The sequence below is a fragment of the Atta cephalotes genome (assembly GCF_000143395.1).
Source record: "Atta cephalotes unplaced genomic scaffold scaffold00027, whole genome shotgun sequence".
Taxonomy (NCBI): Eukaryota; Metazoa; Arthropoda; class Insecta; order Hymenoptera; family Formicidae; genus Atta; species Atta cephalotes.
This window is the reverse complement of record NW_012130091.1, coordinates 2,180,868-2,198,437: the sequence shown is the minus strand read 5'-3', so window position 1 is coordinate 2,198,437 and position 17,570 is coordinate 2,180,868. Positions and strand designations below refer to the sequence as shown.

Below are 17,570 nucleotides of genomic sequence, written 5' to 3'. Positions count from 1 at the left end.
ACTTACTACACACACACACACACACACACACACACACACACACACACACACACACGTGTGTGTAATACATATATAGCGATTACGTGGCGTACATAAGGGCGGAACGGCCAGTCGTGACGTCATGCGACTCTCGCTACGACTACGCCTTTAACAGGAGAAAGAGAGAGAAAGAGAGAGGGGAGGGAGATGAGCCACCCGGTGACGTTATTCCCGTAAAATCCCGGGCTCAGCTATCCACGTGCACGGCCTCATGAACCCTTTCAGTGAGAGTCTTCAAGTTCTCCCAGAGTCTTCTGAGCGAGTTGACGGTCGATGTACTGCGCGAGTGAAATCGATATGCAGAGAAACTTTATGCGTCTATTAGTCAACCTGCTCCTTTGATTGATCATCGTTCAATTATCGATCAAATTCATTTGACAGAAACAAATGTCTTGTTAATCTTGCTCTTATAATATAATTAACCAACAAAATAGAAACATGGCCATCGGAGAAAACAAATGATGTAATATTGTACAAGTGTTAATGTACACAATAAAGTATTACATGTTATTAAACAGTAATAATAACGATACACACAACTTTCTTTTTCATGGCGATATCGATCTAACAATGTGTACTAAAAGCACGCTTTTTCTTATTCTAGAAAAAAAATGCGCGATATATACAGGAAGAAAGTTATAATGATGTCTTTTGAGCAGTTAAACGAGTATTTATGAGAACATTAATTTCATATCGTGTTCTTTTGTGATTCGAGATTTGCAATTACAATCACCCTACCGCTTTAACGCGATATTCACGGAGAGTTCTCGCGGATTATTATGTATTTGTGCAAACTTGTGAAACTTAGTTACGAGATGTTAACTGGATAATTTCTGCTTAAGAGTACTTTACCTGGTCTTTATTACATTTAGCCACTAACCGTTTGTGAAAAAAGAAAGAAAATAAACGCGAAAGAAAACGAAACAAAGATTGCGCGATAAAGTCTGCTCGTGATCTTAAATCTTCAAAAGATAGACTTTAATCAAATACCGCACGGAAACAATAACTGTAATTATCATTCTCGTTCGAAATAGCTCTTTTAACACGTTGCTGTTGTTAATGTGATTGACGCAATTTAATGAAGAACATTGCGACAGCATCATAAAAATAACGCGCAACAAGAAGAAAAATTAAAGCTCTGAATTAAACGAATAAAGATTAATTTGCAAAATTACCTTAACGGAAATGATTTGCAGCGAATCGAATTCTCGTTTAAAGATATTATTAATTCGCAACAGCTTGCGTTACCGTGACGAGAGATTCCAAGAAAAAAACATGAAGAGTCGTCACAGATATTTATCTCATTTATGTTAATGAGAGAAGGAACTGTGTAGTGATACCAATTTTAATCGTATCTCCGCGAAGGGATCGAGAATTGTCGAAATTACGTCGGTATCGTTGAAATGATCGCGTGTCTTTCTTACTCCGGACTCGGAATATCGAATCGCGTAAACCAAGGTATTGAGATCGGATCGACCGCCCGGTATATCCGCGATCTCGCCGAATCGGCACTCCCCGACAAAGAAACACCACCCTCGGCCTTCTTCCTCGAGCCCATCGCGTGCACCGTCGTCATCATCTTCGGCGTATACATAATTTCGCTCGGTTGCTCCCTAATCGACTCCTCGCGCTCTCTCCTTCTTCCTCTCTCCCGTTAGCCGTCTCTCTCTCTCGTCCCCTGTTCTCGCGTATCAGGTGCGTCACGAAGCTCTCTCGGTGCCCGAAGGCATCGATTTCGATGCCCAACGTCGCAACCTGGCTCAACGTCGTAAGAAACTCGTCTACCTCCCTCTCCAATCTCCCTATATTGCCGCCGGTAATTTTGGACCTGGTTGCCTCTCGGTTCTCGCGGGAAAGGAGACGACGAGGCTGGCTTTCTCAATACCTCGATCGGCTGGATCGAGGTGGAAGAAGCTTCGGAATGGGGTAGATGTTGGTGTTCGAGGGATAGAAGGTGGACGAGGGGTCGCGAACGATGAGGGGGAAGCCGCCACGGCCGTGTGACGGAGGACATGGAGAGTGTGAGGCAGAGAGTGGTAGAATAGGGTGGCCAGAGAGGGTGGCGGTGAAGGTGGTTGTGAAGGGTGACCCGAGGGTGGCCGGACGAAGAGAGCCGGCGGCGGCGGAGGAGGGGGTGGAGGGACACCTTGCTGGAAACGCGTCGGTTCGCCGGCACGCTAAGTATAGGCGTCCTCGCGACGCCGGCCGTCAATATACTACCCCTAACTAACCCCCCGGGGGGTCCGTGGGTGGTGTTGCTGACGGAGAAAGGCAGGCAGATCGTGCAGAGCGAGCGGATCGAGCGAGAGGGTGGAAGAAGCGGGAGAACGCGGGAGAACGCGCGATGGCGCGCGAGGGACGCTTGAGCGAGAAAGGGCGGAGGGATGACGAGGATCGCGAGACTGGTCGAGGCTGAGAGAAAGGAAGATGGAGAATTAGAAGGGAGAGGATAGTGGATGCTTGTGCACAAGGGGTCGTCGCCGTTGCCGACGTCGTCGTCGTCGTCGTCGTCGTCATTCTCCTCGTCGCCGTCCCGCTGGTTGTTGTGTGCGCGATGAAGTAGATGGGCACTACTATCCAACCAAGCATCCTATCCTATCCTATCCTCCCGACACTATCCTATCCTGACGTGGCTTAGTTTAGCTTAGAGCCTCGCTACCCTGGAAGCTTTCTCGTTGAATAGAAGAGGAGAGATACACGCGAGTCACCGACGGCGAGAGAGACGGACGATGTGAGAGACAGAGAGTATTCGGGAGCGAGATCGCGCGCGGAGGAAGGCCAGAGACCGCGATGGTCGGAAGGCGGTGGGTAATGGGAGGAGGGTGGCAAGTGGAGGACTCGCAACGACGACGACGACGACGACGACGACGACGACGACGACGACGACGACGACTACTACGACGACGACGACGACGACGACGACGACGACGAGGACGACGACGAGAGAGAGATAGAGCTTGGCGAGAGAGCGTAGGGTCGGCGACGGTAGGACATTGCGGATATATTCGCCTCTATCCACCAGGCAACGGCGAGAACCGGCCTTCTCCGCGCTCTCCACACCACCGACCATCCGACCGGCGGCATAGCACAGCATCCTCTCCGGGGTTTCTCTCTCCTGACCATCCTGCGACGTAATCAGCGAGAGAACCCGCGCCACCCACCCACCCTCTTTCACGTCACCCCTCCTTCCCCGGTATCCCCTCGACACCGCCGTCGTTCGCGTTCGCGCTCACCCACTTCCACCCTCTCATCCTCCTACGCTTCGAATCTCGCCGCGACCCATCCTCTCTTCGCGCTCCCTACACACCCCCTTGGCATCCCTTACACACCGACTGCCTGCCTGCCATGGCATGCATCTATCCGGACGTCTATCTACCTATCTATCTCGATGCACTGGGTGTCCGTCCGAAAACCAGCTTCCATTTCTCCGCTTGAATAAACGCGAACGGGGCGAGCAAACGCGCCTCCTTCCTTTCCTCCCGCGATCGCAACAACGCGAATCCACCACTCCTCCTATCGCGATTTAATCTTGAATCTTCAACTTCGTAAATGCTAAAGATACCGACCTACGTCGAATCATTTGTTCTTTATACGAATATTTTCATCCAAGATTAATTGAAATCAACAGCTTTAATATATATTTCATGTAATAACGATCGTGAATTATTAGTTGATCATTATCATGTGACGTGACTGAACGTATCTCATTCGTGTACATCTTTTTTATACACACATATACACAACCGAATGCATTTGCAAAATTACATGTAACGTCAATGGAGAGTATACATTAAAAGAGATAATTAATGTATTTGCAAAAAAAAACTGTCCACCGTAATATTACTTTCGCAAAGATCTGATAGATTTCATATATTCATACGTAATTCATATAATAATAATTGATTCAAATATAATTCATGTTTTATTCATAGAATCTTGTGAAATCGATCGAAATTCATGCGATATCCAACTCTTTACTCTTAACATCAAGATTATCGTTAAGAAATGATTGAAATTGACATTATTGCGAAAGAAATAAAAACCATTCAGAATATTTTAGTAACGAGAGAATTATCAAGCTAGTGATTTTGATCAAGTTTTAAATTCTCTGTTATTCTCATGTTAATCCGATATTTGAATCTTTTATCCCACGTAATTTTTACTAAATTAAACATTGTGAAAATTAATACTTTTACTGATTAACTTTTTAATTATCTATTCAAGATTTTCATTAAAATTATATAAATATTTGATAATAAATCAAATTAAATTAGTTGCACTCGAAAATTGTATTTGTATAAAAAAAAAATATTTGATTAGAAAAACATTGCACTGTTCAATAAAAAATTATCTTTTTCGAACACAATAAGAATAATTGTTTCCCACAAATTTTTCAGCGCTAAATATAATGTCATTTACCAAATTGCTCCAACATATCAAATATCACAATTATGCTAAAATATATTAAACAGTCCTTTTTACAACTTTAATCGCAAACTTTTCAAAATTATAACGATATAGCAATTCGTATTCAGTACTTAAAAAACTGTGGAAAAACTTTCTTTCATTTTTGTATATTTTTTTTGTATATTTTTTGTTGGGTAGTGCATTTCTTATATTGAACAAAATACAAGAATAATAATACAAAAAAAATTTCGTGAAAAATGATGAAAGGAAAAATAAGAAAACAAAAAGTCTTTGGAAATCTAAATAGAAAATAGTCTAAAATGATGATCTTAACCATATATCACTTTGTCAAGCAAAAAGATTTATCAAACTTTCGAAATACTTTTTCACTCAAAGAAATTATAAAGTATTATTTCCTCAATAATCATACTATTTCTCATCACACATCTATATTCGCAATGTTTAAAGAACTGATTTTTAAAATATCAATTTGAAATATATATATACAATAATTTGGCTGAAATATTTAAAAATTTAACTATATCTATTCGGTTGTCCGGAAAGTTCGTGCCGACTAACACATATATAATTTAATAAATGTGTACAAAAATTTAAATTTTTTGCGTTTAAATTTTCCTTCAACATCGGCACGAACTTTCCCTATATTGGGACAACCCAATATATCTAAATAGGCAGAAAATAATTATGTGAAAATAATTTTATTGAATCATTAAAATAATTACATAGGAATCTCGATGATGAGGAAAAATAAAAAATTTTGACATTCTAGCAATCAGTCTGAGCGTCCTACGTAATTATTTTAATAGTCCAACAAAATTTTCAGATCTGTAAATTTTTAGAAAGTATTAAATAAAAATGACAAATAAATTTTTAAACTTATACTTTAATTAAAAAACTATTCTTTCTCTCTCCGAGATAATAAGAGAACATTTAAGATATCAATGTTTTCATTCACAGTTTCCATAAAGAGGTAATTCTAATTAAATTAATAGATCTTTTAGAAATCTTTTACTTGCCGAAACGAATAGTAATAATTGCAATTGAATTTCCGGTATTGAATGACGGCGTTTTCATGCATATGCGCGAGAATCGCGCATGATGGGGAAAAAGAGAGATCGAAGCGGAGACGAAAGCGTACGATCGAAAATTCATTTTAATCCCGAAATCCCGCGGCACATAATGGCCACTTTTCCCTCTCTTTTTCGTTCGCCTTTGTCTCTTTCGCTCTTTATCTCATCCTCATTTTTTTTCGCGATACGCCGCGCCGCGAGCAATTACGGATGCGAGCGATGCAAAAGCGGACGGAGAGAGCGAGACGAAGACGAGAGACGGTGTGGGAATACAGCGGCGGCGTACACGTGTATCTGTTATTGTGATATGGATGTTAATAGGTTAGGGGGTCTCCGGAGAATGTGGGGTGAATCACGATTTCGATAAGGGTTTATGTTCCTCCCTCCTCCCTCCTCTCTCTCTCTCTCTCGTTCTTGTTCTCCCGCGCATCCGCCCTCACCCACCCTCGCTTCCTCCTCTTCCTCCTACTCTTCCATCCCCTTCCGCGTTCTCTTTCTCTCGGTATTACGCCGTTTCTCCCTCTTCTTCCGGCCCGCTCGCTCATTGAAAACCGGCTCTAGAGCTTCCAACGAGCCGGCCGGCCGGCCGGCCGGTCGGTCGGTCGGTCGACCGACCGGCTCGCACTCGCATTCACTCACTCGCTCGCGTGTCTCATATGATTGTATTGGCGCACACACATATGAGTCCCGTAAGCGCGTGCCCGTACGTATTTTATAGCGCAGACGTCAGAACACGTGTACCGCTCGTTAGAGAGTACAGTGAGCCTCGATCGCGCACCGCGTACATATACGTTACCGCTATACGTAACACGATCGGCGACCGGTATCTATATTTCGCAGGCGGTAAATTTTCGGGATCTCCTCGATCTCACGTGACATAGCAGCTTTTTTTTTCCTTTCTCTCCCGAGTACCCCCGGAATCGTTAATAAGTCAATTTATGCTCGCAGCGCGAGGGCGAATCGCTGAAAGGGTTGCTCGAGCGCGCAGGAAGTTGGTATCCGGTAATTCCGAGACCCCGCGAAAGGCACTTTGGCGATTGCTATATATAGATATACTTAACGTTTCTCTCGTTTTTTTTTACTTCTAATTTTACTTTGCATGCAGACTTAAAGAGAGACACGGAAGCCTCGATTCGAGAATCGATCTTGTAGATCAACTTTAAGGCAATCTGGCAACTTGTCTTGCATTTTCGCGGACGTAGTGTTTATAAAGTTCCGAGCTCTCTTCCCGCGCACAATCAACGCGTTATAATCCGTTCAGTTACACGACAAAGTTTCAAACTCGTCGGGCGACCGCCCACGCGGCGGCGGCGGCGGCGGCGGCGACGACGGCGACGACGACGGCGGTGGCGACGATGCGGGGGGGCGGAAACGCATACCGGGAGCAATTATGACGTGCATGGCAACGTTTAACGCCGGCGACACCGGCCGCGTTAAATACCGTCGAATATAACATTTCTGCCGATGGCACCTCTCTCTCGCCCACGCGTCCCTCGCGGCGCGTCATCGCGCGCAAATGCTGACGTCATTGCGTCGTTCGCGCGCCGCGGACGCCGATGCCGACGTGCGAAAGAGCCGAGGCTCGCCTCGCTTCGTCGCGCTTTGTCGCGAATGCGGCGTGCAAAAATAGACACGTTTAATACCTTCGTCGTCGTCAACCGCGCGACAAGGGACTGAAGAAGACGCCGCGCGAACGCGCTTACGAGGTTCAAATTAGGTGGAAATCCCGATTAATGGCGCGAAATCACCGCGCCGATCGTTTGTCGAGAAAGGTGTTTATCGAGAAAATATTGTAAACGACTTCCACACGATATTCGCGGTCGAGATCCGCGACGTCACATAATTCCGATCGCGATTATGCTAGGCGTACTCGATCTCGAAATAGCACACGATTTTTTTTTATTTTCAATAACCTCGTTTCTATTTAATATTTGTATGCAGAAATATATCACGTATATCTGAAAAATACATGAACGGCAGCGTTTCTTCAAAGATACGTAGATAAGGTAGTCTAATGGTCCACCTAAGGGTGCTTATTTTTCAATATTCTACCTTAATGAGCGTTCCTTCAACGTGTATCTCGTTTTCAAAGGTACGAAAAAAGAGAACGTAGCGTCGAAGAACGGACGCGAAGCCAAATAATCTTCAGGGCTTCGACGAGCCCGCTCGTGCGTCTTTGACGTAACGGCAGCCCTCATTTTTCGATATTCGCCTTTAACGAACGTCCCCTTCGTATATATAGTACATCCTCTCGAGTTGGTACGGCGTGCACGTAATGATGCCGCGCGATAAAACCGCGCGCCTCGACGACGACGACGACGACGACGACGATGACGACGACGAGAACGACGACGATATAGTCGAACGCGTTGTCGTCTCCTGCGATCGCGAGAGGGTTCGACTTTATTCTGCAGTTTTCCGCACACCGCGTACACAGAGAGCGAAGGGATGCCAGCATGTTCGATGCTCTCGCCGTTGGCTCTCATGTGCACGGTTCGCAGGGCATGTAACCGCGTAGGTGTAAGCACACATGCACGCGTACATAGCCATATATGTGTGTCTGCCTGTATGTGTATGTGTGTGAGTATATATACGTATGTACGTATGTATGTGTGTATATGTGCGCGTGTGTGCAAGGCGTTTTCCACCTCGCGCACTTACACGCGCGTCTCTACGGGGACGGGTGAGGTAGTACATAGGCTACGGGCAGAGGCTAGGTACTATCTAGTATCTAGTAATACGGGGTACTCTCTCTCTCTCTCTCTCTCTCCTTCATCTATCTATCTATCTCTCTCTATCTCTCTCTCTAGGTACGTGCGCGCCGCGGACGCCAAATAGTGGTTCGCATATTCAGAGATAGCGACGTCGCTCAGCGCGATCGCCCCTGATTTAGGCCCTCGTCCCGACCCTCTCTCTCACTCTCTCTCTGTCCCTTGCATTGGTTGGTTGCTCTCTCTCTCTGTCTCTCTCTTTCCCTGTCGCCCTCTCGTACTCGCGAGAGCGAACTCTCCTCCCCTTCGTCACCGACCGTGCTTCTCCCTCGGTCGCTCGCTCCGCCGTTCCATCTTCCCTCGCGAGCTCGTACACAGGCACACGAGCACGTATATGAGGGTTTGCGCGCGCGCAAACCCTCGACACATGCACACGCGCGTATATACACAGACGCTCGGGTCCACGGATAACGTCCTCGATACGCCGCGCGGCACCGGCGGCACGACATCGAGGCGCTCCGAAAAGCGCTATCTCGCAGCACCTCGCTCGAAGCCTCGACTAATCAGCGCTTCGATCCGTGCTTTCGAGCGTCCTACTTTGATCATCGCCCGGTTCGCTCGTTCCCTCTGAGCGCGACGTTCATGTAACGACGTTGTACCGTGTATAAATCCGGAGATCCGCGATCCGCGTGAGGAGACTCTCTCATTTTCTTTTTATTTCTCTCTCTCTCTCTCTCTCTCTCTCTATCTCTGTCTCGTTCTCTTCGTCGCAGACGAATCGCGAGCGAATTGCGCGACGCATAATGTCGGCAACGAGATACGTCGATGAGAGAGCGATATATTTTTAGACGATGGATCGCGACGGCATGTAACCCTCGGACGTCTATCTTTTACGATTTGCCTCGACGACTGCGCGTGTTTCGTTCCCATTTGAATCTATCCGCTTTAAAGCACGATTTCGTCGCGCTTAACAACCTCGCGCCTTCGTTACTGCGCGCCATTTTGCCGCGCATGGTTTCGCGTCACTCGGATCGAGTTAAAAATCACGAACACGATGAAATGGGTCAACGCGAATCGACGAGGAGGATGGGAACTTTGGAGAAAAAGTAATAAATTATAATACTTTGCAAAATTGTCGATGTAACTTTTTACCGTGAAGAAGACGGTCGTTTCACGGTCGAAAGCGAAATTTCGACGTACGCGACGATGGATGAGAGAAACGACGGTTAACTGTGCATGACGGGAAAAGAGAAGCAAGAAGAAAAGCAGAAAATCTCAAAATACCGGCGCGCTCGTAATTTTCACCCAAGTGGCTGTTAAATCCCCGCGTGGTCTATTTATCATCTCGCTGCGCGCTCCGGTATATTTCGTAATACGTCCGTACGTACTACGTATGCGCGAACGCGAGAGAGCGTGCATCCAGCTTAGTCCGAGAGTTGTAAATTACCGCTCATACGGCGTGAACGAATTAATACATGCGGAGAGTGCGGGTTTCTCGCGTAAAGTTCGTGGTTGAGAAACACTGTGCCAGCTGCCGCGGCGCGGTGGTATCTCCGCGTTGTCTGCTACCTCACACCCTCGTCTTGCGTCCCACGTGGATGCCGGTCGAAGGGGTCGCGCGGAATGAGGGTGACGCGCGGCGCGGCGCGGCGCGGCTTGGCTCGGGTTGACGGGGGGAAGGGAGGAGGAGGGGGGAGGGGGGGTACAAGGGGAGGACGGAATGACGACGCGGCGCGGCGAGGCGAAGCGAGGTGAGGCGAGGCGCGGAGAGAGACGGCCGAGGGCAACGACGGCGACGAGGGGAGGAGGCGGAAGGGAGGTAGGTAGGTTGCTTCGGTATGGGTTGGGTCGGGTGGTCAGAGGGGGCGGAAGTGGGCGAAAGGGTCGAGGGATACCGCCGTTGCCGTCACCGCCACCCACTGACCATCTCTCTACCCTCGTCGTCACCATCGTCGTCGTAGTCCAGGCTTCTCTACTACGCATCTGCAAAAAAAAAGTGTCCTTTCCCTACAACGTTCCAAGACGCGACGAGTTCCGCGAAGAACGAAAGACGACGACATGAGAAACGTCCGTGCGTTTCGACGCCTCCATTCTATGAATTTTCCCGTGAGATTGTTCTTCGCTTAATTTGTCATAGATAAAAAGTTGGAGAGCTAAGAGGAATAGAGAGAAAAATGAGTGATGGAAGAATCGAGAGAGAGAGAGAGAGGGAGGGAGAGTGGGAGGAAACTGTTTAAACGCGATCACTGGGACACGCGTTGTGACGCGCAACGTTCGCAACGTATTTTTCCTCCTCGTCTGTTTCTGTTACTCTCTCGCTTTCCCCCCCTCTTTTCCTCTCTATCCTACAAAGTACGAAGAGAGAACGAGAGTGCGACGTTCACGTTGTACGATGCAATAAATTCTACTCGTAGATTATAATACAGTGGCGTAGGTCATGGACCGAGAACGATACGCACGCCACGCCACGTGCTCCCCACGTTTGCTTGTATACATTCTATCTCACTCCGTTTCACATCCCTACCGCTTACGTCGACGATTACTGAATGTGTTCACGTATTTACTCTTTGGTATTATTATTATTATTACTTCTCTCTGGATGAACTGATAGGAGGCACGTGGCAGATGCGCCTCAGCGATTATCCTCCGTCGGTATTGGAGGACCTCTCTACATACGACAGTCGCAATAATATCATATATAATTTTACAGTTTAATATTTCGATATATATACCGTTGCACGATACGTTATTTTTTGTAAAGTTAGAACAATATGTTCAAAATGCGAAGATGTCTCAGAAATCGTAAACGTATTAAGACATCTTTTAGACATCATATTATTAAACGTCTTAAAGATCTCTTTAAAATGTTTTTTAGTCGTTTTATGTCCACATATTTGTTCTTTGAAATTAATTTATTTTAAAGTTACCCTTGGAATTACCATTGAGTTTCGTATTTTAACTGCGATACTTGCCATAAGAGGGCAATAGCTTACGACTTACTTGTTTAGCTGCACAAAGTTTTCTGTTGATGATGTTAATTTCTACCGTTATCTTTAATATTATTAATAATTATTGAATTGAAGGACTATATCCATTCTTATGTACAGTGCATTAATTCGCTGGATCAGTAGTAGTGGTCCGACTTATCGAAAATAAGAAAATGCAGTAAAAAATTCTGAAAAAAATTCTTAGATTTCTATGAGAAGGAAATAAATGATTCTTGTCTCTTGCAGTTTAAAGTTGATAGTATTGTGAACAATGACGACAACAGAGAAAAATATCAGCTTCTCGTCTCGATTTAGACCTGATCTCTCCGAGTTGATAAACTTTCGTTCTGCCACACAGCCCTGACGCTGTTAGTATCTCTGTTATATCTATGGCCGGTATTCATAGTCAGATCTTATATTCAAGACCGTCTTAAGTACAATCTTAAGAAGTCACAAATCAATCGGAAGGTATTAGCGTCTTAAGACATTACTTAAGATTCGACTATGAATATCAGCCTATATCTAATAAATTTCTTACAGTATTTAAGTAAAAAAATAAACGTCGATAAGTCAGGCCGCTACTATGACCCAGCGAAGAATAAGGACGATGCTGGATTAGTTTATGTTGCTATTAAATAAATCTGGATTCAGAAAACTGAGATATGTAAACATTACCAATTATTTCGTTTATCGATATGAATATCTGAATTGTAATAGTATTGAATTCATGACTTATTACAACACACATTCTCTCCCGTGAAAAAATCAGAGATTCTGAAAGTAGATGTAAAAAAGAAATATCCGTGTCTGAGAGCGTACCAGATCAAGTCATTAACGTTTTTTTAAGTATCATCAAATGTCTTTTTGTAATACTGTACAGCACAGGTTTTCTCCCATGAAAAATTCTAAGAGAGTATTCTGAAAGTAGATGTTAGGAAATACTCATGTTCCGGTACTGACTTACTTCGACATCTTGTCATCGAAAATTTTCTGGGCAATAAATAAGCCGACAATTAGCAAAAAAAAAATTGTTGCTGAAATGATTTCGGCTTTTCATGCAATAAAAGTTAACATGTCGCTCAAAATACACTTTCTTCATCAATCATTTGGATTTTTTTCCACCAAATTTAGGTGAATTCAGTAGTGAACGCTTTCACCAAGATCATTGAGAAACGCTTCGGGTATTTTTTTTAAATCTACTTTCAGAATCTCTTTGATTTTTTCATGGAAGGAAAAAAATCGATTTTTGTCATTACTGTGTTATACTATATAGATGCTTCTTTTAGAGAAATAATGTCTATTAAGCTAGACCACCCTACCATCAAAAATTAAGCTTGGAAGAGAAAAAAAATTTAGTACTTTTTATGTGTTATTAATTCAGTACTATTCCGAGTGCTCGAACTGTTTAGCAGGAAAAGAAAAAGTCCCCAGAGAGCACAAAGTCATCTAAAAAATGATTAAAAGACGACTAAATTGTTATAAAGATATCTTTTAGTGAAAGAATATAGTCGACGAAAAAAAAAAAAAGATGACTAAAAGACGACAGATGTAGAACTGCTAGTCTTATAGTCTTATCCATATGATAACTAAAGGATGACTTTCTTTAGATATCTTTTAATCGTCTTTAATACTTCTTTTAATTTTTATATTTTGATACATGTAACATTTAATAACATCGAATTCCTAAATTAATTTTTACACAAAACGAAATGAAATTGCATGACTAACAATATACGTCCCATCTTCTGCAATGTTTGCCGTGTTCTATGTAAAAGAACCATTATTTTTCATCATAGTCCCCTTTGAAAACTCGATTGTGAAAAATTATTTTATTAGTATAAAATTTAAGTGGTTATTAATTAAAAATTATACAAAATTAAAGAGCACCACTAGCGCAGGATCTTAGTAGCCAAATTAAATTTTATTCTGAAAGAATATATATAATATAAACGTTTCGAAGGCCTAGATCAGGTCTTCTCCAGTACACAAACAAGCAACCTAAGATAAAAAAAATAAACAATAAAAATAAAATAAAATTGTTTACGAAAAAGTCGCGCAGTCATACATAAACGGTTAAAATTAACATAAAATGTAACATAAAGTTTGTTGATTACAACGCTCGTTATTGATGATAAATTTATTTGTATAATTTTTAAAATAACCACTTAAATTTTATATTAACGCGGACATTAACATGCGTCTTATGGTACCTTTTTTTGAATTTATTAGAATACATTTCGGGATAAGAATCTATTTTATTTTTTACTTAAACGTTTCAGAAAACTGTTAAGGCAAAACATGAATTTAAAAATAAGAATCTATTTTTTAAAAAAACATGTATAAATAAATGTTTAACATCTATGACGGCGCGACTTTTTTGTAAACAATTATTTTTATTTTATTTTTATTATTTCTTTTTCTATCTTAGATTGCTTTATTTGTACTGAAGAAGACCTGATCGAAACGTTTATATTATATTATATATACGTTTATATTATATATATTCTTTAAGAATAAAATTTAATTTTGCCAAATCTTGCGCTAGTGGTATACGCTTTTTAATTTTGTATAATTTTTTATTTTATTAGTGTTCATTAGAAGTACAAGTAAAATTTCTCCTGCATCTTTTATTCTATCCTATGATTTTCAAATACAAAAAACTGAATTCCACTACGTCTGTCTAGATGATTTCGCGTACTGTTCGCGAATGAGTGATAAAGAATATTAAAATAACGGAAAGATGTCTTTTTCATGTGTTTGTTTTCTCGGCAATACGAAAAGATACGGAAAGATGTCTTTTTCATGTGTTTGTTTTCTCGGCAATACGAAAAGATGTTTAGTCGACCTTTTGCTTTGCGAAAATAACAATAGAAAGATCACAAGATATCTTTTCAACAACACTAAAAGATGTCTTTACAAGATATCTTTATGTGTATTCACATCTAAAATGACATAGAATTTACGCATATTCGAAAGATTCAAATTTGTTACTACCCATAAAAGAATAAAAATAAATAAATAAATATAACTTACTCTGACCGATGATGCTGAACAAAAAATTTGGTGCTCGCATGATGATTTTGGTATTAAAATCCTAATCCTTAGACATCGTAGTATCAAAATATATACATATCTGAATTTAGTGCTCACTGAAAGTCATTGAAAATAACGTCGCGAGAAAGAATACTCTAAAGTTCGTTTCCTGATCGTGCAAAGATTCTTTGCAAAATCATGATACTAAAATTATCGTACTATCGAAATATATATAGATCCGAATTTGAATTGAATTCTCATGCGGCACTTTTCAAAGCACGATTCATTTCGAAATAAAGTTTCTTGTGTGTACCTTTTCATTGCGATTGTTTACATGTCGCACTGTCTCCAAATAGTCTTTCTCTACCCTTCCCTGCCTGGATGTTATGTTTTTTTGAGCCAGTTATTGCTCGATCACAATCAAAATAACATCGCGTTCTCCGTGTTTTGATGCGAGTGTATAATGCGAGTATTCTTTTTTTTTCATTCGTGGTTATTTGTTCCCGATTATTTCGTACGTGATTTTTCGTAAGAGAATTTATTAATAATTATTGCTCCTCGTACGATTGCGGGATAAATTATGCCAAAGGATTAATACGTTGGATTATCATCATGTCTGTATGTGGAAGATCAGTAAAAATAGATAAACATTCTCATCGATATATTAATGATTTATAAAGATCGCTTGATAGTGGATGGTGAGAAAATTATTTCGAAATTCGATATGGGATTAGAATTGCAAAAGAATTAAATAATCAATCAACCCTATTTATATATTTTTTTATATACATTTGTTTTATGCAGTAAATAAAAAGATAAAACATAAAAGATAACTGACTATCCTTTTGTCTCTCCTTATTAGCCAACAGATAACGAATATCGTATTTCTGTACCGAGCATTGATATAGTAGTATTAAATCAATAATTGAATCAACAGTAAATTTCATGATTCTGATACGTTTGTAAATAATGTTAATGTGGTGATGTACTAACATTTATACTTTTACATGACAAAGGCTGATTTTAATGCCATGATAATTTATAAAACATATAATATATGAGAGAAAAACCGACCTCCAACCGATTCCTTCAACGCGTCAATAAATAATATTACACCTGGTACACAGCAGCATGTATTATCGAGAAAATTTGGAAAAGTACAAAACTGCCATGTGGATTTAATTGTAAACGATACAAATTAATCAGCAATAAAGAATCTGGATACGCGTGGTTCATGCATATATGGTTCATTTATAAAATGTAAAATTAATAATACGAATGAGCTTACTAATTATTGAAATAAAATGTAAGTTTATTGAAGAAGAAAAGGAAGGAAGTTGTGTAAACGATATTTAAGAATTAGAGAAGTTGCTACAAATGAGTTGCAAAAAAAAAAGTGTAATGAAGTATCAAGTCGAAATAATAGAAAAATTAATGCAAAATCATGATGATATTGAACTTCCACATTAATTTAATGTAAATGTTTTACAAATTGTCAAAAAAAAAAAAAAACCGTTGCAGAAAAGTTATTTTGATAAGGATCCAATAAAAGCTTTGAAAATTATAAAATTGGATTCTTTTTTAAGAATATTATTTATAATATTGGTTTAAATCCATTTTCGTGCATTATTGGTGAAATTATCAATTGGATGTGTACAGAATGTTATACATATTAGACGAGACAGCTTGTGTTTACGTTGATGCAAGTATTACAAGAAAACTTAAAAGAGTCTGATAAATTAAAGACGTGGGAAATACATTTTTATATAATTGTGTATAGTGAATTCTGAAAAAAGTGGTCTTTTTTCAATAACACAGATATTGTCTGAAAGACATAATATGAATGCTATTCAAAATTAAAATTTCATAAAAGAAAGTCTACGAGTCAACACTAATTGATAGGTGCTAAATATAATATAATTATAATTAATCAATGTTTATAAAAAGTTATATACATACATATACAACAGTTATAATACATACGTTTCGATCTTGATCAGCTCATCCTCAGTGTAAGACATTAAAATTAAAATAAAAACAGAAATAAAAATAAAAGGGTCCGAACGATCATTTATATAAAATAATTAATAATAATATATAATTAATAATTAATAATAATAAATATGCTATTCAGTAAGCTGATGGAATGGATACGATCCGGTACGTCACGATCACGTGAATTGTATGTGATTTTTCGTGTGTATTATGAACAGCAACAACGAAATTTTACCAATTATATGCTGGACTAATATGCAGATGCTTGTAAAAAGGTAATTTATTTCCCTGCTACATCGATGCAGCACACTTTACACAAAAATATTCAAATTTTTTAAAAGACTCACGTGCACATACAAAACAATTTTATTTACACATATTTAGGATAATTAATTTTGTGTCGAAATATTAAGGCTATAGCTGTTTTTGATACTACATGGCTAAGGATTATTTTAATACCAAAATCATGCGAGCACCAAATTCTTTGGCGAGCAGTTAATGGAACTTAGGACTCAGCATCATCGATCGGAGTTAATTATATTTATTTATTTATTTATTTTTATCCTTTTATGGATAGCAACAAATTTGAATTTTATCTTTCGAATATATATAAAACCTAGATTATTTTGGATGTGAATACATGTGAAGATATGTGTGTCACGAGTTCTTTAAATATTAGTGTCGTGTACACGGTGGAGCCTGAGTATGTGTTGATATGTTTAAAATAACGTTATATTTGAAAATATTTTTGCTTTATTTTGAAGCACTAAATTCTCTGTATACTTGTTTTTTGTATACGTCCACTATATATATATTTTTTATTATGGAGATCCAGCTTGCAATTAAGCTAGGGATCTCTCCCTTTTTTTCCTACTAAAATAAGCAGTAAAATTCGAGCACAAAATTCGGAATAGAGTAAAAGTTAGAACTTAAAAAGTATTAAATTTTTAATCTTGATTTTCGATGGAGGGTCCAGCTTAATAGACATGAAATAATACTGTAAGTATTATAAGTATTAAATAAATAATTACGCCTATTTAAAAAAATACAAATGTTAAATTTCTTTAAGGAAAGCATCTAATATAAAATAACAAGTCATGAATTAAATAAACTTAATGATAACTTCAACTTAGTCATTAAAAAAATTAAATATTATAAACAAAACATCAATAATAACAGTACTTTCAATACCAACCAATTTAAAACTTACAATTTTTAATTTCTCCGAAGATTCAAATGAATATATATATATATATATATATATATATATATATATATATATATATTATTACACATAATATATAATA

At 39.9% G+C, this 17,570-nt stretch overlaps 1 protein-coding gene across 1 annotated transcript in view; it reads left to right on the top strand.

Annotated features, from left to right (window-relative positions):
* The window catches only part of LOC105620588 (coiled-coil domain-containing protein lobo homolog), a 132,757-nt gene that overhangs the window by 107,752 nt on the left and 7,435 nt on the right, over window positions 1-17,570 (top strand). The gene's annotated exons all lie outside the window — the stretch shown is intronic.